The 22,994-nt window shown below is 40.7% G+C and overlaps 1 long non-coding RNA gene and 5 other non-coding genes across 6 annotated transcripts; 4 read left to right on the forward strand and 2 right to left on the reverse strand.

Annotated features, from left to right (window-relative positions):
- The first annotated feature begins 886 nt into the window (after positions 1-886).
- Positions 887-969, forward strand: trnal-cag (transfer RNA leucine (anticodon CAG)). Its single transcript has one exon. It is a non-coding gene; the product is annotated as a tRNA-Leu (tRNA).
- Positions 970-1,730: 761 nt separating this feature from the next.
- On the reverse strand, positions 1,731-1,818 carry trnay-gua (transfer RNA tyrosine (anticodon GUA)). Its single transcript is given in 2 exon segments — positions 1,731-1,766; positions 1,782-1,818. It is a non-coding gene; the product is annotated as a tRNA-Tyr (tRNA).
- Positions 1,819-2,053: 235 nt separating this feature from the next.
- trnal-aag (transfer RNA leucine (anticodon AAG)) lies at positions 2,054-2,135 on the reverse strand. The gene has a single exon. It is a non-coding gene; the product is annotated as a tRNA-Leu (tRNA).
- Positions 2,136-5,621: 3,486 nt separating this feature from the next.
- Positions 5,622-22,924, forward strand: LOC116680990 (uncharacterized). Its single transcript, XR_004329942.1, has 3 exons — positions 5,622-5,631; positions 16,392-16,396; positions 22,775-22,924. It is a non-coding gene; the product is annotated as an uncharacterized LOC116680990 (long non-coding RNA).
- On the forward strand, positions 6,425-6,496 carry trnae-uuc (transfer RNA glutamic acid (anticodon UUC)). Its single transcript has one exon. It is a non-coding gene; the product is annotated as a tRNA-Glu (tRNA).
- trnaq-cug (transfer RNA glutamine (anticodon CUG)) lies at positions 6,716-6,787 on the forward strand. Its single transcript has one exon. It is a non-coding gene; the product is annotated as a tRNA-Gln (tRNA).
- Positions 22,925-22,994: the final 70 nt, after the last annotated feature.

Raw genomic sequence — 22,994 nt, forward strand, 5'->3', positions numbered from 1 at the left:
TTAATGTAACTTGAAGGAGCTCCAAATTTGACAGTATTTACTGGAAGTGGTAGGCTTTGAGTTACATGGGGGATACACACTTTGCATTCAGTCTCGTAATCACCATAAAAATTAGCTATCATTGAAATTTGAACTTTTGTTGCTGCAGTCAGAGTACACAGTGTTCATCCTGAATGGGCCAGTATAGTGCATCAGAACTGCTTGTTGAATGGTCTATTAGCTTTGGAACCCCCTTTCCCCACAGCTTTCAATTGTCAGATATGGGTGGGGGAGTGGGCACTGTGTCCAACCCTTTCTGTGTAAAAACAACAACTAAAGAAGTCTCTTGAATGAGAGACAAAACTTCTGCGGAGGACCTTTCACCAAGTCCTGTTGCCCTATAGCTAGTAATAGCATAGATCAGGAACCAAAACGACACATCTGGACTCAATGTGGGCATTGTACGGCAATATTTGACACATTTAGACCATGAAACAGTTATCAGTTTATTTCCCATCTGGCAGGTATATTTGTGGACTCAGTTGGACATTTTGGAGATATTGCACAATGTTGACCCAATTGTCAGTCTATTTCCCATCTGGCAGGTACATTTCTGGATTCAGGTAGACATTGTAGACAGAAACATTGGTGGATCTTGATTCCCACCATAGGATTTGACCTGTATTGCACATTGCCCTCACATCCCTTGCAATGTATTGCCATTGTCAAGCACATTGCCACCCTGGTGACTTTCTTCCATGTCTCCATGAACGCCCATATATTTGGACTGACAGTTGAGAAACCTTCCCTTGTTAACTATGACATGGATGACTGAGAACCTACTATAGCGTGACATGTTTAATTTACTGTATTTTTATACAGGTCCTACTGAAAGTTTGCTGTATCAGTCAGGATGGCCGAGCGGTCCAAGGCGCTGCGTTCAGGTCGCAGTCTCCACTGGAGGCGTGGGTTCAAATCCCATTTCTGACAACTAGTGTTTTCATCTGGAACTAATGTCTGAGACATGATATTGGAATAAAGAACTTGGCAGTTCTTTGTATTTAAGAGGATATGAATGTGCACGAGAAACGCAATTGCAAGTGCAGTGTTTTGTGAGCATCTTTATTGTCAACACATGTAAAGTTACTGCTCTGATTTAACTGAGGGATTCGGTGAAAGTTATCTTTTTTTTTGTAAAACTTTGGGTTGTGTACAAACAGGAGAAAAGGGTTCTTTGTTGCATCCAGGTTGTTATGTACAACAGATAAAAAGCGCAAATTGACATAATTCCATCCAATACGGGCAAGACGGGGTTGACAGATAGATTTTAAAATCATTACAGATAACAGTCATCGTAGCTGTTTGCAGGATTTCCGCAACGTTTACCGAGATTAAACTGGGCGTATAGTGATGATTATACGAAAAGAGAGAAGTACTTCCACTTGTTGTTACCTGTCGTTGCTATGGGTAACAAGAGTTCAGTACAGTACAGTCACACGTTTCCTTCGGGGCCCGTAGTGGATGAATGGTAAAACATTTGGCCCTGGATGCATAGACTGCCTGCCATGTTGAGCGACAAAATGTGGGTGTCCTGAAAAAAGGTTCTTTAACTTTATCTCCCACACCTCTTTTTTTTGGTTTCTTGTTATGTCTCGGCAAGAAGTATTATGGTTTCGGGTCGTCTGTCCAACTCTACATCAGAATCAGAAATTCTTTATTGATCCCTGAAGGGTAACTCTGGATAAGAGGGCTCCTTCGAGCTGGATTTGAACCAGCAACCTAAGGAGTTCAGCTTCATGCCTCTACAGTCCTCCGCTCTACCAACTGAGCTATCGAAGGGAGCTAGTCTTGCACACACACTTCCAATCAATCAATATGGAGATTATCACAATTATTTGTTGATTTTCTACTCCAAAGTGCTGGAAAGGAAGGTTTCACCAATCGTTGAACCTCAGGTTAACAAGCTCAGCAAGGTGATTGATGGATGATTCTAGTTACTTCATCAAGTTCAGCCCAAATCATACAACTGTAAGACATCACATTGGTTGGCTTCCAGCTACGTAATATATGCAAATGGCAGTGGTGGGATTTGAACCCACGCCTCCAGAGAGACTGGAGCCTTAATCCAGCGCCTTAGACCGCTCGGCCACACTACCTGCAAGTATCAGGTCTCCAAATTGTGACATACACAGGGAACGTAACTAACGATATGCTTGTTAATGTCATTGGAAAAAAAAACATCTCAAAGAAAAAGCCAATACTTTATTAAAAAATGTTATCACACTTTGTCATTTTTCTCTGGCATTGATTTTAGAATATTGTAACCAACATTAAGTGAGTAGGTTTAGGTCTGTGTGAATATGGGCTGAACATCTACCTGGACTGAATTTGTGAATATATACATCTCATAATCTGAAGGTCGGTAGTTCAACCCTCACATGGGGCAGGTGTTTTGAAAACAAACAAAAATGAAAATACACAGACTTTCAGGTGGTGGTCAGATGTGCCTTCATGAACATATTGTATTATCTCATTGGTAATGGAGGCCACCAGTCTCCACCAATTTATCTCTTAGCATTTATTTTCAGTCTTAATGCCCAGATGTGTTACAAGATTTGCAGTGAACATTGTGTTGTCCAGCAGAAAGGCAACAGGTGTGTTACTTATCGACTATGAGTTATACCATAGCAGTGCAAGCATTTTGCCCAGGTTTGATTTCCAGCCACTGCAGTTGCATTTACTGGTTTTGAAGCCACATAAAACATCAACATTACATGTTTTACCCAGGTTTATTCTTTTATTCAGTGATATTTCATTTTCCTTGCGGGAGTCATCCCAAAAGGATTAATAAAGATAGGTCTAAGTCTATCTCAGAAAAAAGTCCAAAAAATCTGAAAATCTTCAGGGGATGTAGCTCAGTGGTAGAGCTCATGCTTTACATGTATGAGGACCTGGCATCTCCAGCAGGTATTATGGTAGAGTCTTTAAAAGAGCTGCAGAAGATATTACCTCCTGTGGTAATCTGACTGGTAGGGTTATAGAACGTAGTGGTAGACTAAGACCTCCTGTGAAGTATGCTCTCCCTTTTATACCTCAGATTATCAGACAGCACAACAAGCACTTTAAATATACATGTTTTACAGTTTCTATTTTACTGTAGTTATGTAACATAGTGTAGTATATTTATTGTATTATGCTCCAGTTTTTATGGGTGTTACGGCGAGTATGAGCACTGTAGTTTCTATTTTTATGGATGAAATAAATTTAACATGCCATTACGTTTACTCTTCAGCAGGTGGAGACATTTCTCTTCAGACACTTGCAGCAACAGATGCTTTGTTAAACGTTAACAGACTAGAAATAGACTTAATGCAAAGCATAGCAAATAGCAGAGGATGGTTTCGATCCATTGACCTCTGGGTTATGGGCCCAGCACGCTTCCGCTGAATTAATCTTTGCAGTCATTGGTATACAGGTCACTTGATGTAATTCAAGCAAATAATAAGGCCCCCCAACAGTTTTGTGATACGTGGCGTTCAACTGTATGTCAATGATCAGCTTGTTGCTGTGACCAAGAAACCACCAGCAAAATGATTGATACATCATCAGTTCCGAACTATTCTTGGATGCCAAATATTTAAATTCAAAGTCAGAATCCAATTGACATGTAAGAACAATACAATGCACGTCCAGCTTCTACATTTCTGCATGAGTCAGCTTCCCCAATTTCTGAGTAACAGGACAATAGCCTGATAAGCATACATGTGCAGCTCAACCTCAAAAAGCCATAAAGCAAATGCTTGTGGCTTAAAGATCGAGCTTCCGCTCATAAAACTTCAGACTGGTGCAGTCTCTGTGGCGCAATAGGTCAACGCAGTCAGCTGTTAACAGAAAAGATGGTGGTTCAAGTCCACCCAGGGACTTTTGCTGCTTAAATAACCTGGAGTGAGCCAACTCTGGGATTTATCCTTCTGCAGTTCTGCATAGAGCACCCAAAGATAACCCGAGTGGCCTTATGTCTATCAGAAGGTACAGTTCTGCAAACCATGTGCATATTAGTCTTCACGGTCAGTGATATGCAGGTCACTTGATGTAAAACAAGCAAATACATAAGGCCCCACCCGACAGTTTTGTGATACGTGCCGTCCAACTGTATGTCAATGATCAAGCTTGTTGCTGCACCCAAGAAACCACCAGCAAAATGACTGATACATCATCAGCAGTGACGTGCAGTCAGGGTAGGCAGTGCCTACCTTGCCAAAATTCAAGCATAAAAATGTTTATTAAAGAAATGTATTATAAACTTGTATTTGTATTTTTACTGTTTATTCTTGTGGTTTATATGTGTGTTGTTCCAATTATTTAGAGGGTACGGTGACAAATGTAGCAGTTACGCATAATCAAATAGAAAAAAAGGCATAATAAGCAGCGCCTTTACTGCCCATTCAAGCGATTAGCAATGTTGCGCATGCGCACTTCGATCCTGTACTCTTTAACATGTACGTCTTAAGGCACAACTCTGCCGTGCCTTGTACGTAAATGTGTTATGCCAGTAATCGTCTCCGTTAGATATCAAACATGAACCAATTAAAATCCGATATTACTGTCCCTTTGCGTAGCTGACGTCATTACACCAGCTACGTTGTAAGCGCAATCCCCGCGAAATTCAAAGTCAAAATGACAACAGCGGTGTCCGCCGATATCACAGCGGTGAGGAATTTCTCTAAACCTCGATTTTAATTCAAAAAAAGAACTAATAAAAGATGGAGGTCTACGCCAGCCTTAGATGGACTACTGCAGCAAAAGGGACAAATACTCGTCGCATCGTTTCAAACTGACTGGTATGGAAGAAGAGATGTGGCTATGTGGCCGTGCTAACAGTCAGCGGCGGGACCTCTACGGGGTCCTGGATCTGAACAGTCAGCGGCTGGACCTCTACGGGGTCCTGGATCTGAACAGTCAGCGGCGGGACCTCTACGGGGTCCTGGATCTGAACAACCTGCCCGCAGCTTTAACCAAGCAGGAAAAGCCGTCAGCTCATATATACCGGCAACTACAGCTTCGCACATTTCCACCCTGAAACGGATCAAAACATCCAGTCGGAACCGGACCGGGCCAGCACGTCTTCCAGCCCTCGCCGAGTCAGAGACGATGCAAACTAAAGCGCCGTAAAGACGAGTTTTACAACGCTGTGATCGACGTCTTCACGAGGAAGCGTCGGATGGATTTTATGTACAAATAATCTACCGATTGGTGAGTCAGAAACTATTTTGGGTTTAGTGTGATTGAACTAATGCTGCTAGCCATCTGCCTTCATATTCAGTTGAGCAGTGTGTGTTTTCATTGTTGCTGACTGGGACTGACAAACATAGCCGCTGTGCAACAATTAGAACTAAGATGGTTTCATAACTTGCATTCTGATGCTGGACACTAACGTGTGTGTGAGAGAGAGAGAGAGAGAGAGAGAGAGAGAGAGAGAGAGAGAGAGAGAGAGAGAGAGAGAGAGAGAGAGAGAGAGAGAAAATATGTCACCCAGAGTATTTGTCTGAAATCTTAACTTGCGGGAGCACAACTGTCATTGGGTCTTCAAATCAGCTGGTTTTAGAAGTCCTAAGGTCCAGGTACAAACGGTGGAGGGGTCAGGCTTTTGCAGTTGCTCCCCCGAGACTCTGGAACAAGTTACCCCCGCTTGTGCGTAACGTTTTGATTTTAGCCTAAACAATGAATTAGGTGATCTGGCTTTCATAACTCAGTGCCTACCCTCTTACTGACATCACCGCACGTCACTGCTGTTCCTGTATATCATCGTGGAGGCAGCTTGATTGATTGATATGCTCCCTTATTTGTACCATAACAGAGATCTAATGTTTAACAAATCGGGTTGGGCGAGTAACCTTTCTGGTTACTTCGTGACAAATAACTAAAGGTTGTGTAGTTTCTGCTGACAGACAGATTATTATTCTAAGTGTGTGACAACATTATGGGATGGATCCCTACAGAGATAGACCTTTTAGTTAAAGAAGAACATCCTTTTAGTTTGGATCCTTTAGTTTCCAACCAGACCAGAATGGTGATTGTAGGAACAGTGGAAAGATGAACCAAGACAGCTTTTCATATATATATATTTCTTTTTCTATTGACTATAGTTGTTTGTTTTTAACAGAAATCAACCTGTCAACATTTCTATTCATCATAAAGTTCCGACCCTAAGTTTTTTACCGCCAGTTCAAAATGGAGCTGAACACGGAGGAGGATTCCTCCCTAACGGCCGCTCTGCTCTGCTCCGTGCCCCCGCTGTCCGGTAATAGTTAAAGCGGATAAAAACCTAAAGAACACTCAAAAGCTTTAAGATAAAACTTACTTAAGAAGCTTCTTCATTCACGTTCAAGAGAAGGCCAGTTTCCAGCCAGACTATGAATTGATTCATGAAATAATGTAGAATCAGTCCCATATGGTCTAGCGGTTAGGATTCCTGGTTTTCACCCAGGTGGCCCGGGTTCAACTCCCGGTATGGGAATTGCTATATAGCCAATGAAGACCTGTAGTAAGATCTGCTTTAATGGTTCTGTATGCAACCTATGACCCTATATACAGTATATCTACATGATATATGTCTCTTAAATCAAATATTGGCCAGTTATTTTTAATCTGCGTTGTGATTGTTGTGTGCCTTTAATATCACACATGTGGATATTATGAAAGAAATTGCCTAGCAAACCCTTGCAACACTGTAAAAGGTTCCATGGTGTAATGGTTAGCACTCTGGACTCTGAATCCAGCAATCTGAGTTCAAATCTCAGTGGAACCTATTTTTAAGCCACAGCAAAGGGTAAAAAGATCAACCTTTCAACTTTCCACATCTAGTTTAAAGTGAGCTTACAGGTTTAATGTCCTTGGCAATTTAGACTGCAAACAGTACGTTGATGGGGGCATGTTGAGGAGTCACCTGTTAGTTCATGTAATTGGAAGGAGCTTCAAATTTGACAGTATTGACTGGAAGTGATAGGCTTTGAGTTACATGGGGGATACACACTTTGCATTCAGTCTCGTAATCACCATAAAAATTAGGTATCACTGAAATTTGAACTTGTGTTGCTGCAGTCAGAGTACACAGTGCTCATCCTGAATGGGCCAGTATAGTGCATCAGAACTGCTTGTTGAATGGTCTGTTAGCTTTGGAACCCCCCTTTCCCCAAAGCTTTCAATTGTCAGACATGGGTGGGGGAGTGGGCACTGTGTCCAACCCTTTCTGTGTCAAAAAAAACAACTAAAGAGAGTCACAAAACTTCTGCGGAGGACATTTTACCAAGTCCAGTTGCCCTTGGCCTAGTTTTGAACCTTTGGGGTAATAGCATGGATCAGGAACCAAAACGGACACATCTGGACTCAATGTGGGCATTATACAGCAATATTTGACACGTTTAGACCATGAAGACAGTTATCAGTTTATTTCCCATCTGGCAGGTGTATTTATGGACTCAGTTGGACATTTGGAAGATAATTGCACAATGTTGACCCAATTGTCAGTCTATTTCCCATCTGGCAGGGACATTTCTGAACGGACATTGTGGACAGAAACATTGGCGGATCTTGATTCCCAGCATAGGATTTAGCCTGTATTGCACATTGCCTTCACATCCTACGTAATGTATTGCCATTGTCAAGCACATTGCCACCCTGGTGACTTTCTTCCATGTCTCCATGAACGCCCATATATTTGGGCTGACAGTTGAGAAACCTTCCTTTGTTAACTATGACATGGACGACTGAGAACCTACTATATCATGACATGTTTAATTCACTATGTTATAATTTTTTAAACAGGTCCTACTGAATATCTGTTGGATCAGTCAGGATGGCAGAGCGGTCCAAGGCGCTGCGTTCAGGTTGCAGTCTCCACTGGAGGCGTGGGTTCAAATCCCACTTCTGACAACTAGTATTTTCATCTGGAACTAATGTCTGAGACATGATATTGGGAATAAAGAACTTATCAGTTCTTTGTATTTAAGAGGACATGAATGTGCGCAAGAAATGCAATCGCAAGTAAAGTGTTTTTTGAGCGTCTTTATTGTCAACAGATGTAAAGGTACCATGTGTTAGAACCATAAAGTTCTGTCAAGAAGTAACCTTACCAGATGCCCGAACCACCTCAAATGGCTCCTTTCAACGCGAAGGAGCAGCAACTCTACTCCGAGCTCCTCTTGGATGACTGAGCTTCTCACCCTATCTCTAAGGGAGACGCCAGCCACCCTCCCGAGGAAACCCATTTCGGCCGCTTTTACCCTTGCCCAACCTGATTTGATAAAATATTAGATCTCTGTTATGGTAAGAATAAGGGAGCATATCAATCTATCAAGCTGCCACCATGAGGATATATAGGAACAGGCAGTGCACTACAATTTGCAATTTGCCAGTGTCTGGTAACTACTACTAACCAATTGAAAAGTTTATGAACATTTGTGCAAACAGATATGAGTGTTGTTTTCAGGTTGCCGCGGCTGAGTGGTTAAGGCAATGGACTAGAAATCCATTGGGGTCTCCCCACGCAGGTTCAAATCCTGCCCACAACGAGAGGCGTTCTTTTAGAGTGCTAGCAAACCAATAACACATCACAGTAACCCTAATGGCAGTTGTACCTTTATGTACAGTGTTGTGTTACTTCATAGGTACTGGAAGCCAACTGTCTCCACCATTTATTATCTGTCTGTGTTACAAGATTTTCATTGAGCGTTGCATTGTCCAGCAGAAAGGCAACAAGTGTGGTACTTTTTCACTATGATTTATACCACAGCAGTGCAATCATTATACCCAGGTTTGATTTCCAGCCACCGCAGTTGCATTTACAGGTTTTAAAGCCATACACAACATATTTCAATTTCCTTGCGAGAGTCATCCCAAAAGGATTAATAAAGATAAGTCTAAGTCTATCTCAGAAAAAAAAAGTCACAAAAATCTGAATATCTTCAGGGGATGTAGCTCAGTGGTAGAGCTCATGCTTTCCATGTATGAGGACCTGGCATCTCCAGCAGGTATTATGGTAGAGTCTTTAAAAGAGCAGCAGAAGATATTACCTCCTGTGGAGGTCTGACTGGTAGGGTTATAGAATGTAGTGGTAGACTAAGACCTCCTGTTACACAAACTAAGCATTATGCTCCCTCTTTTATACCTCAGACTGTCAGACAGCACAACAAGCACTTTAAATGTGTAAGTTTTACAGTTTCTGTTTTACTGCATTTATGTACTTGTATTATATTTATTATGCTCCAGCTTTTTTCCATTTTCATGGGTGACATGAATTTGACATGTCATTAACACTTCAGCAGGTGGAGATATTGCATTTCATTTCATTAAATATCAACCAACTGGAAACAGCCTTTCTGCTGATCCAAAGTATAGCAATTGGCAGAGGATGGTTTCGATCCATCGACCTCTGGGTTATGGGCCCAACACGCTTCCGCTGCGCCAAAGCTGGGGAACAATAGTCTGTAAGGGGGGGGGGAGAAGAGGAAAAAGGGGAAGGAGGGAAAGAAGGAAAAAGAGGAAAAGGAAGAGGAAAAAGGAGGAAAAAAGAAGAAATGAGAGAAAAGATGAGAAAGATGCTAAATTACACACATAGTGTAAGAGCTTTATAGTTTCTATTAAGTCAGATTTTAATTTAATTGCTGAAATTGGAATGTTTCTGGGAAATAAGGGAAGTTTAACGTAGATTCAAAGGTCACAGGTTCGATCCCCACCTAGCACCAGATCTTAGGTTTGATCCCCACCTAGTGCCAGAAGATCCAATTACACTGTCCACAACTTTATTGTTCTACTAAACTAAGTTTTAGAGGAATAAGATATTAGTAAGGTTGGGAAACAATTTAAACAAATAATTTATAACGTTTAGATTGACTTTTGAACAATATATCTGTTTTTAGTACTGCATACATTTAGTAATCGTGCTATATTTGGTCAATATTAAAAGTTAGTCTTTATAATAAGTATTGTTTAGTAATAAATCATTTTCTTTTTCTTTAAACAATGTATGACAGGTAAAACCAAGCATTTTTAGTTCTCTTTTCTCTAAAAGCTAGTATGTCTTACAGTAATCATTGCAGGGAAGTAGGGTGTATAAAGGCAAGTCATATGCTCAGCAGTGTGTACACTAGAATTTGGAATAATATTGAAATTAACCCAATTAATATAATACATGCCAACTTTATTACATTATTAATCTCAACAAAACAATATGTCTTTAGGTAACGAATAATATTGTTTAGCACAAGAAATGACTGACTATACAAAGGTTTTTACACCAGGGAGGAAAATAAGAGAATCAACAAACTAATTCTGTACAAAGATTAAAACACACATAACATATAAATCACAATACATCATAGTATTGTATGCATAGTAAAATCTAACTATTTACATTTTCTATTTACATTATACATTTACATTTTTGATTTTTTTAATCTGATCTAACCACAACTCTTTTGACAGTGTTGCTGTATTTGGGCAGTAGATAGTGCCTTGATATTGGCTGGGCCCAGTTTCTGCGGTTCTGAATTGTCCACACTTCCTGCAAGTGTTGTACTCCACCTTCCTCTTATTAAACCTTGCCTTAGAGGCAGGGCGACCACTGGCAGGTGGAGGTGCGGATGGAGCAAGAGGGGCAACCGGTATATGGGGGGCACGGTATGCTAGTGTTGGAACAGCAAACAAAGTTCCTGGGGCTTGAGGATAGACAGAGGTTGCTTGAGGGAAGAACGACAGAGGACCAGAAGCAGGAGGCTGTGGAAAAATCTGATTCTGGGCTGATGGCTTTGGCATGATAGCCTGTGGGGCAGTGGTGACGGGGGCTACTCCCTGCCACCACTTTGTCTTTGCCAACCCCACAGTGCTTGGGGGCAGGTTGTAAACATGTTCAGCGCAGTGCGTTTGAGGAGCAGCAGCAGCGTGGATGTTGGCAGGTGGAAGGGCCTCCGAGGCCACAGCAATTCGGGCAGGTAGATTTATTCCCTGCAGGATCAGTGTGACATCCTGGCGCTTCACCCGTTTATTATGCCACTGCATGAGGGTTGTTTGATTGATCTCAACCAGCTGCAGTGTAGTGCTCTGCATGATGGCTCCATTGCCCAGAATAAGCTGCCGGATTTTGCGGTAATCCTGCAGGACACAAGTCCATCTTGTAGTATAGTCCTGTTCTTTACCCTTTACTTTCCTTTTTGGATTCTTGTGTAAATCACAGAGTCTGATACAAATGGCTTCCACCAAGCGGCAGCAGTCTGACCACTGGGCAGGGGAGGCAATGGATCCCAGCACACACCACTTCAGGCTCTCCACACCAGGAGTAAACTCTGCCCGTAGTTTTGGAGACCTGAACTTTCCTACTAGGAGCCTGTCTTGGTGTCTGGCAGCAAACACCACCCGTTGCTGGTCATATGGCAGCAGGCTCTGCCAGAGGTCAATGATGGTGCTGGCCTGTTGGTTGCTCAAGGTCAAACCAGTATGGTTCTTCAGACCCACCAGATACTCTGCTAGGCTGTCCACAAGATCCATTCCCGGCATGTTGTGTTCATCCACAGCCTGAAAAACAACATCATACCAACGATTAAAAGTTATCACTAATATTACGCACACAATACTGTGGAATAATTACCCATTTAGGTATTATTTTTCTTAGCTATTCTTTAATCCCTCTTACTAGTTGTTCTTCAGGCATGGAGACGGCTGCAGTCTGGGTAGCTGGGGTGGACACAGAGACAGCAGCAGGCTGGGTAGCTGGGGTGGACACAGAGACAGCTGCAGGCTGGGTAGCTGGGGTGGACACAGAGACAGCAGCAGGCTGGGTAGCTGGGGTGGACACAGAGACAGCAGCAGGCTGGGTAGCTGGGGTGGACACAGAGGCAGCAGCAGGCTGGGTAGCTGGGGTGGACACAGAGGCAGCAGCAGGCTGGGTAGCTGGGGTGGACACAGAGACAGCAGCAGGCTGGGTAGCTGGGGAGGACACAGAGACAGCAGCAGGCTGGGAAGCTGGGGTGGACACAGAGGCAGCAGCAGGCTGGGTAGCTGGGGTGGACACAGAGACAGCAGCAGGCTGGGTAGCTGGGGTGGACACACAGACAGCAGCAGGCTGGGTAGCTGGGGTGGACACAGAGACAGCAGCAGGCTGGGTAGCTGGGGTGGACACAGAGACAGCAGCAGGCTGGGTAGCTGGGGTGGACACACAGACAGCAGCAGGCTGGGTAGCTGGGGTGGACACAGAGACAGCAGCAGGCTGGGTAGCTGGGGTGGACACAGAGACAGCAGCAGGCTGGGTAGCTGGGGTGGACACAGAGACAGCAGCAGGCTGGGTAGCTGGGGTGGACACAGAGACAGCAGCAGGCTGGGTAGCTGGGGTGGACACAGAGACAGCAGCAGGCTGGGTAGCTGGGGTGGACACAGAGACAGCAGCAGGCTGGGTAGATGGGGTAGACACAGAGACAGCAGCAGGCTGGGTAGCTGGGGTGGACACAGAGACAGCAGCAGGCTGGGTAGCTGGGGTGGACACAGAGACAGCAGCAGGCTGGGTAGCTGGGGTGGACACAGAGACAGCAGCAGGCTGGGTAGCTGGGGTGGACACAGAGACAGCAGCAGGCTGGGTAGCTGGGGTGGACACAGAGACAGCAGCAGGCTGGGTAGCTGGGGTGGACACAGAGACAGCAGCAGGCTGGGTAGATGGGGTAGACACAGAGACAGCAGCAGGCTGGGTAGCTGGGGTGGACACAGAGACAGCAGCAGGCTGGGTAGCTGGGGTGGACACAGAGACAGCAGCAGGCTGGGTAGCTGGGGTGGACACAGAGACAGCAGCAGGCTGGGTAGCTGGGGTGGACACAGAGACAGCAGCAAGGTTTGATTGAGGTGCAGCAAGAGGGATTGTGGTTTTTATTGCAGAGGTGTCAATCAACTGCCAGATGACGTGGTGGCAGTGCTGGAAACAACCTGGAAGAAAAGAGAAATTGCACGCAGAGTAGCACGCAAACTATTCTCCCAAAGAGATACAATTTTAAAGTTTCAAGTTTAACACAAGGTCATTTTACTTCCGTTTATTTAAGAAGAAGGGAGTGCAAACTAATAAAAGGCATTATTAACTAAATGCATTATAACTAAAGAATATGTGGCATCCTACCTGAGAAGGTTTCCTGGCCATACTGAGGTTGGGCTTCAGTGTTGCAGTATGTGAGCCACCGAACCGTGGTTTGAATAACTGGGGAAGGATGAAATGTCCCAAGTTACAGGAAATGATCATAGAGTTGTACAGGTCAAAGCAATACACATGGAATTAAAGCTACTGTTTGCATTGATTCTGTTTATATGTTTTATTAAATAGTAATGCTGGGTACCATTTCAAGGGATAATTTGGGTTGCACTGGACCAGCAGAGGGTCCAGCACCAGTTGGAGCAGCAGGGTCAGCAGCAGTTGACGGAGCTGGGCCAGCTGCAGCAGCAGGTGTGGCTGTCTGCACATTAGTTTTCTGATACAAATATTAAAGAAATCAACAGCCACAAATATAAGTCAATTTTAACAACATACATTATGATTGCATCTTTAGTATACTTCTATCATTTAAGTATCCCAATTAACTTTACCTTCTTAGTGTGAAATCCACACGTGCAGACCTGTGCTCCACCAAGAAGAGACATCTGCCCCCGCTGCTGGAGTGGACACTTCTCTATCTGTAATTCACCAAAATTAAAATGCACCAGAATGTTACATGACATTAATTAATTGTTGATAGTTGTTAAAAAAACATGTAATAAGCTGTACCTTAAGATAGAGCTCATGCCATCTCTTTTGCCTCGGGGCTGGTCTATTCCCAGCATCAGTAGGCCAGACCCCTGTAGCGGCAAACGTCCTCAGCCGGGACAGCTGTTCATCGTCCCCCATGGCACGATGCTTCTTAGCCTTAGATGCCATCTGAGATTAAAACTCAATAGGACAATAGGACAATAATGTCAATAGTTAGGCACTTAATAAGGTCCCTTTATTGTATCCAAAAAGACAAAACTATAGTATAAGATTTAATCAAATAATGATATATTACAGGCATGACCATGGAATAGCTAATTTCTATCATCTAAATCTATCTACCTTCATCTTATAGTAAAGCATGTTGTAACATTGCTAGTACAGGGGCTTGAGTCATAATTGAGGCTTATTATAATCATTATCAACATTAATATTATTATATTACAATTATATTTGATTGTCAACAAATACTACAGTGGACTGAAGTTGGGGTAAACGTTTGAATGCTAATCTTAAAGTAATATAAATTATAAGGGACTGATGTCAATTCAATCAATTTATCAGTTATCTCTCTCTCTCTCTAACGCTACTAAAAATTATAAAATATATTATAATAATAATATTTTAAAATAAAAATTAAATTACAGCTAACGTTAACTTAAGATACTGACGTTACTTAACATATTGATGTTACTTTATACATAAAGTGATACACGTAACGTAGCCTATCCTGTTGACTAACGTTATACTCTTCTCAACTAGAAAAGTGCACCGCAACATTAAATATGTTATACATATGGCTAATAAATACACAGCTACATACATTACATGAACATGTAACAGGTTTAATGCACAACATGTGACGGTGACGTTTGGCCTAACGTTACCGTAGCGTTAATACACTAGCTACTACTGCTTACAGTAGCATAACGTTATAAGCTTGTTCTTAACTAGCAAAGTGCACAACAATATGACATTGCGGTCAAACAAATACATAAATTAAATGAACTTTTGACAAGTTTAATTCATGAGATTTGGGTTTGATTGGTAAGAAAAGGAGATGAGAAAGTGGACAAATACGTTCTGGGTAGCGCCACTCTGCTCCACTGCTCATGCATAGGATATAGATCATAGATCACTGAATAAAAGAAGAAACCTGGGTAAAACATGTAATGTTAATGTTGTATATGGCTTCAAAACCTGGCGGTGGCTGGAAATCAAACCTGGGCAAAATGCTTGCACTGCTATGGTGGAATCAGACCCCAGTCTTCCGTGTGACAGGCGGAGACGGTCATCCAAAGTTTCAGTAGTATAGTGGTTTTTGCGTTGGAACAAGTTGCACTATTTGAAATATACCTTTGAGATACAAGAACTTCTTCACTTGGAACAGCAACTGACTCCCAACCCGATGGGAACAATCCTGCGCTTTCAGCCTTGGAGGGGCTGACTTTCATCCCGACTGCTTGGCACTGGACTTTAATATGCACCGGTGGGCATCAGAGATGGGAAGTAACGAAGTACAAACACTTCGTTACTACACTCAAGAACAAACTACATTTACATTTTTAGCTATAGAGCAGCATATCTCCACCAGACTCCATGTAAAAAATCACTACTTTTAGCGTGTATGGAGCAGCATATCTCCACCAGACTCCATGTAAATAATCACTACTTTTAGCGTGTATAGAGCAGCATATCTCCACCAGACTCCATGTAAATAATCACTACTTTTAGCATGTATAGAGCAGCATATCTCCACCAGACTCCATGTAAATAATCACTACTTTTAGCGTGTATAGAGCAGCATATCTCCACCAGACTCCATGTAAATAATCACTACTTTTAGCGCGTATAGAGCAGCATATCTCCACCAGACTCCATGTAAGTAACATGGGGTCTTATTTATATAACTGCGCTTATAATAAAATTAAATAAATAAGATTTATAAAACCATGCTTATGCACATCTGTAAGTAATATTCTGTTTATAGATCACATATTACTACCTACAAGTGTGCATATGTGAATCAGCCTCTTATCCCTCCCTGTACACGCCCACTTTTAATTTTAATAAAAAGTTGATATTTAAAGTATAACTTTATTTCAACTTGGACTCCATCCCCCCGTGGTTCTGTGTATGCAGTAGCATTTTGAAATACAATCTTTGAGGGGCAGGAAAACAGTGTAAAGACCTCCGAACTGGAGTGATGTGAACATTGAATTAATATATACATTTATCATAACTTAAACCATAATTTCATACAATAATAACTCAAGAAATGTACTCACGATATTAACATATACACACACACAAACTTACTTTCTACATTTTCAGGATTTTAAATATTTAAATAATATTTAAGAAAGAATTTTTACTACAGAAATAATTACTACACACTTGTCAGGTTGATTTAATTATGTATACTCTATATTACATATTGTTTTGTAGTTTTTCAGTTGTTGTTTTTTGTAACCGTTAAATAATTTATTTTGTACGGAAGAGGATTAGGGCCACTGGTGAAATTTTTTTGTGAGTTCTGACTTTTTTCTCAGAATTCTGAGATTAAAGTCAGAATTCTGACTTTTTTCTCAGAATTCTGACTTTAATCTCAGAATTCTGAGAAAAAAGTCAGAATTCTGAGATTAAGTCAGAATTCTGACTTTAATCTCAGAATTCTGACTTTAATCTCAGAATTCTGAGAAAAAAGTCAGAATTCTGACTTTAATCTCAGAATTCTGACTTTAATCTCAGAATTCTGAGAAAAAAGTCAGAATTCTGAGATTAAAGTCAGAATTCTGACTTTTTTCTCAGAATTCTGACTTTAATCTCAGAATTCTGACTTTTTTCTCAGAATTCTGACTTTAATCTCAGAATTCTGAGATTAAAGTCAGAATTCTGAGAAAAAAGTCAGAATTCTGACTTTAATCTCAGAATTCTGACTTTAATCTCAGAATTCTGACTTTTTTCTCAGAATTCTGAGAAAAAGTCAGAATTCTGACTTTAAAGTCAGAAGTATGGGTACCTGTAAGGGACCAACAACTTTGCATGATGTAGCCGGAGAACCACATGCTGACCATGTCGGATTTAAGTGAGTTTTTGCGAGTTCGAGGGGTCCCAGATGAAGCAATTTCATTACTGGAAGAACAAAAGGTGAGTAAAAAATAACTATACTTGGGTGTGGTGCCTGGTTTTTGTAAAAACTACGGAAATGCTGCAAATATGAAATGACACGCAAGTTAGCTAGCAACGTTAGCATGCTTTTAAAATACTGCATTTTTCTGACGTCCAGCGTCCGTTGATGAGACACTGGTTTTACAGTGTTTTGTAATGTAGTTAGACGGCCTCGGTGATAATTAGGCTTCCTGAGCGGTCTACACCGAAGGAATCCTAAAATCCTAAAAACAAACTGATCACCTACCTAGCTAGCTATCTCGGCTGTGACAGTTGAGCACATAGCATGCTGCAAACGTTTGCTAGATTATTCCAGCCACGGATTTATTGTTAACAAAGGTAATATCGGGAGGGAGTTAATGTATGGCGGTGTGGTGCCTGGTGTTTTTAATAACTACGGAAATGCTGCAGAAATGAAATGAACACGAAAGTTAGCTAGCAACGTTAGCATGTTTTTATGATACTGCGTGTTTCTAACGTCCAGCGTCCGTTGATGAGACACTGTTTTTTAGTGTTTTGTAAAGTAGTTAGACGGCCTCAGTGATAATTAGGCTTCCTGAGCGGTCTACACCGAAGGAATCCTTAAAACTAACTGATCACCTAGCTAGCTAGCTAACGTTAACATGAGCAACACCTCGGCTGTAGCGTTAACAGTTGAGCACGTAGCATGCTGCAAACGTTAGCTAGATTTTTCCAGACACGGATTTATTGTTCACAAAGGCATTATCGGGAGGGAAATTAATATATGCTCATAAAAAGTAACATTAGCGCCTGACTAAAACTAACCAGCCAGTGAACATAACAGCGTGAGACTTAACGCTTGTTCTCGTCAACGCTCCGTTCAGTTTGTCATTATATATTTGCTATGCTTCATAAGTAAATGCGCGTTAACACGATGAGGGCCAGTGCCGATTTGTTCCTGGTGATAAGGCCAATATTTCGGCGATGTTTCCCTACGAAGACTCGTCCCCAGCTAACAGGGTTTTTAATGTTCATCCATAGACTGTATAAAACAGTGGCCAAAGCTAACAACACGGTCTCCACACCGTGATCGAGTTGCAAAGTCAACAAACACCTCAAACTATTTCTCGTTTGTAAAGTTACACACAAACACTTTAGAAACAAGTATTCCACACATCTGGGATTCTCACAAGTTAATTCATCCACCAATTAAACTGGGCTGTGAACAAATAGAAGTTAAATTAAGCACATAAAGGACTATGACAAGGAGTGTACAAAGTTACTGGCAGACCTTGTATGATTTCAAGTTTATATAAATATATGCACAGGTATTTTACTCCTTAAAATACATTAAACTGCCAATTTGCTTTTGAATCATGTCTAGTTGTCAAAATTTTCAGTTGGATTGACACAAGCCTACTTTGAAAAGGGTCAGTTTTATGAGGCTTAACCTTATTTTTTATGCAATGTGCACTTTGGAGATAATTGTCCTTTTTCTTTGTTCTTCTGTGCAGATTGACAGTGACGTCATCGGGCTCATGGATGATGCAGCACTGGCAAATTACATCCCCTCCTATGGAGACCGAATTGCCCTCTTCAATTACTGCAAAAGTAAAAAGCCCATCTCAAAGCGAAAACAAGGCCTTTTAGAAAAACTTCGTGAGAAAATGAAAGTCAGAAAGGAAGTCACCAAGGAAAACATATCACATGCTGACACAAGACCAATACAGACAAAGAAGCTAAAAACAACACGAAATGTAGAGATAGGATGGATTCACAGTGACGGTCACATAGCCAAACAGGTGAGGGCAAAGCAGGGAGGTGGCACCAGAAAAATTCAATTGGCGTTAATGCTGGATTAAAGACATCCTTCAAGAAGGAAAGAAACTTTTTTTCCCCGATGGAATATCTCCTAAAGGACCAGAATCAGATTTTGAGTTTGAGGTTTGGGACTTCAAACAGAACCACCTTACTGTTGACACTTGCCTGTCCATTGGCACTATGTATGAGACTGCAAGGCTCACAATGTTGCGCTTTTACATTGCCACAAAGCCAAAAGATCTTGAAGATGATGCCAGCGAGACATCTGAAGTCATTCTTGTCTCTGCACACAGTGGCAATGAAATCAATACAGCAGAACTACAAGTGGGAGAGGTCATGCTTGGTTTTGATAGAGTCCAGTCTTCCTTAAATGTGTCTGTGGACTCTGAAATTACCTTTGGTCCCATTTACGGCACTGAAGAAGACACAGAGGACACGTTGATCTATGAGGGCTTTCCTATGCCTACCAGTCCAGCTCCAGCAGAGGATCTGGTCACCATACATCATGCTAACACTTTAAATGACATGATTACAGCTTTCTCGGATGAAGAGATTTTGAACAAAGCACTGAATGTGAGACGCATACTTCCAGACAACAAAGAAGAAGCAGGCAGCGGATCTGGGGTATTGAGAGATGTTCTCAGCTGCTTCTGGCAGGAATTCTATGATCGATGTACACTTGGTACAACAGTTAAAGTGCCCTTCATTCGTCATGACTTCCCTGCTGAAACATGGAAGGCAATTGGCAGAATCCTTGTGAAAGGTTACCAAGATTGTCAATATTTGCCAAACAAACTTGCACTACCATTCCTTGAACAAGTGCTTTACAACAGTGTGTATAGTGATCTTAAAGCACATTTTCTGCAGTTTGTGAGCAGCCAAGAACGTGAGGTTTTGATGCAAGCGATGAGTAATTTGTCGGCAGTTGACTCTGATGATCTTGTGGAAGTTCTAGACAGCTATGACTGTAGAAGGAGAATCACAGCGGAGACTCTTCCTACAATAGTTGATTAAATATCGCATAAAGAACTTGTCCAAAAACCCATGTTTGTTATTGACTGCTGGAGGGAGATCACCCATCATCATCATCTCTCTCTCAGTCCAGAAGCACTGACCAAGTTGTTCTCTGACCTGCAACCAACCACAAAAAAGGTCTGCAAGCTGCTGAAATTTGACGTTGATTTGACTACAAAACAGAAGGAAGTCATAAATCATCTGAAAAGATTCATCAGAGAGCTAGATGAAAGTAAACTTCAGAAATTCCTGCGGTTCTGCACTGGATCTGATCTCATAGTTACAGACAGCATCTATGTGGAATTTGAAGAAATGACAGAGTTCACAAGACGACCAGTTGGGCACACATGTGGGAAGATTCTGCATATAGCTGACAGCTATGAGAACTTCCCAGACTTTCGCTCAGAATTTAATGCAGTTCTTGAAAGCAATGTCTGGGTAATGGACATTGTTTAGATTGATAAAACCAATCCGACAACAAGCCACCTTAAAGACTTCACATTTGAACTAATGCAGGATTTCAAGGATAGAAATGCAAGGAAGGAATAGATACTTAGGACATCCTGTATAATAAGCACTTCAGCATGACCCTTAATAGTCAGAGACAGCTTATTCCAGCTGTGCAGAAGGAAGCCCAGCTTTTGTTACAAAAACTATATAATCATTAGTTTCATGTGTTTTGGTGGTGCATTCACATACCACAACAAACTGTTATACTGACCTATATCAAAGCCAGAATCATCTACACCAGATTAAGTTATCCAGCTGTACAACACAAACCATCTTGCTGGACAGAAACATGTTTTGTTTGTTTAATTGGGGTTAAGGATTCTATTCCAACAACAGAAACAACTGTGGCATGCTTCATCACTGCTTTATCCAGTTAGCTATATCAGCTATAGGATTTTTTTTGTAAGTTTTAAAATAATGGCCCACGTGAAAATGTGTGTAAACAACCATTTCATTTCAGCCAAAAGCGTTGCCAAGCTACATCTGACTAGTTGCTAGAATGTCATGTTGGACCAGCAAGCGCATTGTTCTAGTCAGACTAGTTCATCTAGACCATTTTTATTTAAATCTGAACTAATTACAACCATACATAATCTAAAAGTAAGGCTGGCAGTTTTTCAACACTATAGGTTATTTCCCAGTGTGTGCAATTTTACCCATGTGTTTTGCATTAGCCATGTTTGCAAAATGTTGCAATTTTATGTCTTTGCTGGATTTAATTGAATTCAGGTCTTTAAAGTTTAAATACTTGCTGATTATCTTTTAAAATACCACTTCCTAGTTAGCAAAGCAAGTCTGAAGTGTATGTTTTCTGGATGTCATATTGTCTCGATACCATCTTGTTAATCAACCTATTTAATGGTATTTTGTGATGTCATGTTGTAATGTTTGTTCCTTCTGAACAGACAATGTTTGATACAAATTGTCTTTAAAGTTTACTTATATCTGATTATTATGTGCTACAATTGCCAATATAACTTTGTTACTAAAAGAGTTTGATTAAGTCATTCAAATCCGCCATTGCAAGAATTGTTGTGAGCAGCAAAACTAATGACTTTTAATTTGGTTTGATATTGTATACAGAGCAGTTTGAACATTTTGCGTTCTTACAGTACCTTGTGGATCAACACATTTGATACTAGCAATGCCAAAGGGCTGTAGTTGTTTAGGAATCCATGTTCCAAATTCTCAGGTTCTCATTTTTAACATGAGAAGGTATTTCTGTTACTGAAAACAAGTCTGGCATATAGCTTTGCAGGTTTTCATGAGCATTAACACTTGCCTTAATTCTACACATGTATGATTTAGAATTTATGATATAACTTTTGAATAGCCAATGTTGAGGTGTTAATGATCTTTTACATTAGGTTACAGTTGTAGAAGATGTATCGATAGAGGCTATTCAAGACAATATAAATATTTTATTTTTTAAAGCATCAATTTAAAATTGTATGCTTCATATACTGCATTTGTTATGCAGAATTGGTCATGTGGTGTTCATGCACTTTTAGCTTGACCATCTCTTTAGTTTAGATTTCTTTTAAAGCCTCTTTACTGTAAACATGTTAAATGTTACTTTTAATGGTCAAGTGTTAATTTAAAAAGTCAAGTCATTCTGGTTATATGCACTTTACAGACCAGGCTATGTGGTTATGAGATTTAAACATCTTATGAAAAAATGTTTAATATGAAGTTTTAATGTTAATAAAATGTTTCTTTTTCACATTTGTATTCAGGTATTCATTTGACCGTTGAACCTCTCTGTCCATATTGTTGAAAGTGATGGGGTAAATGAGGTTTAAAATACAGTTAAGGAATATTACAAAGTGTTTTAAAGTCATTCATTTTTGACACAAGTGTGAAAAAATCATTCCACTGGGATTAAAAAAAAATTAACCAGTGCAAGGTGTCAACTAGGCACGATTAAACAGCTAGCAATTTACCTAGAAAGAGCTGATCTTACACAAAACCTAAAACAGTTATGATGAAAGTTGTAATAATAGATGTACAATCTGAGAAATACATGGAAATGGTATTGCTGGGGTCAAACATTTCTTAGGAACACATGAAATAGCAAGGCCTATATTTTTATTGATACATATTTGGCAAAACAAAATGTACATATACTTTTTTTTTTTAAACCATCTTACATTCTTTCACTGCTTACAAGCTGTAGAACCCAGTTTATACCTCAGTTGTCCTTACTGCACATAGTATAGTACCTAACACTTTCATTTATCCCCATTTTTTGCGGAAAGAATAAAAACTGACTAATTACTTTCTTTAAATAAAAATGTACAGTGCTGCTCATGAGTATAGGAACCCCTGCTTAAGTTAAAAAAATATTTTGGAAATTGATCTTAATGCCTTTATTAAAAAAGAGGAAAAATCCAACCTTTAAAGACACCAATTTTCTTTGTTAATGAATTATGTATTGTAAATAAATACATGTTTTTCCTAAAAATACTGGATACTATGCATCCTGAAGTTCCCTTGGCCTTTGGAAATTAAAATAACCCCATATCATCACATTACCTTTACCATGAGAATGGCATGGTTTTATTTCAGTTAGCCTAATAGTGGTCGGATTTGCATTGACAGATGATTTTATGTGAAGTACCCAATGCCAATCTCTATGTATAGTGAAGGGTATGTAATGATGTGGGGGGAGGGGATATTTTAATTCCAAAGGCCAAAGGAACTTTATCAGGATTTATAGTATCCTGATCTATGAAATAACTGAACTGGCCTTTAAAAATAAACATAC

This window comes from Etheostoma spectabile, unplaced genomic scaffold, assembly GCF_008692095.1.
Source record: "Etheostoma spectabile isolate EspeVRDwgs_2016 unplaced genomic scaffold, UIUC_Espe_1.0 scaffold00018528, whole genome shotgun sequence".
Classification (NCBI taxonomy): domain Eukaryota; kingdom Metazoa; phylum Chordata; class Actinopteri; order Perciformes; family Percidae; genus Etheostoma; species Etheostoma spectabile.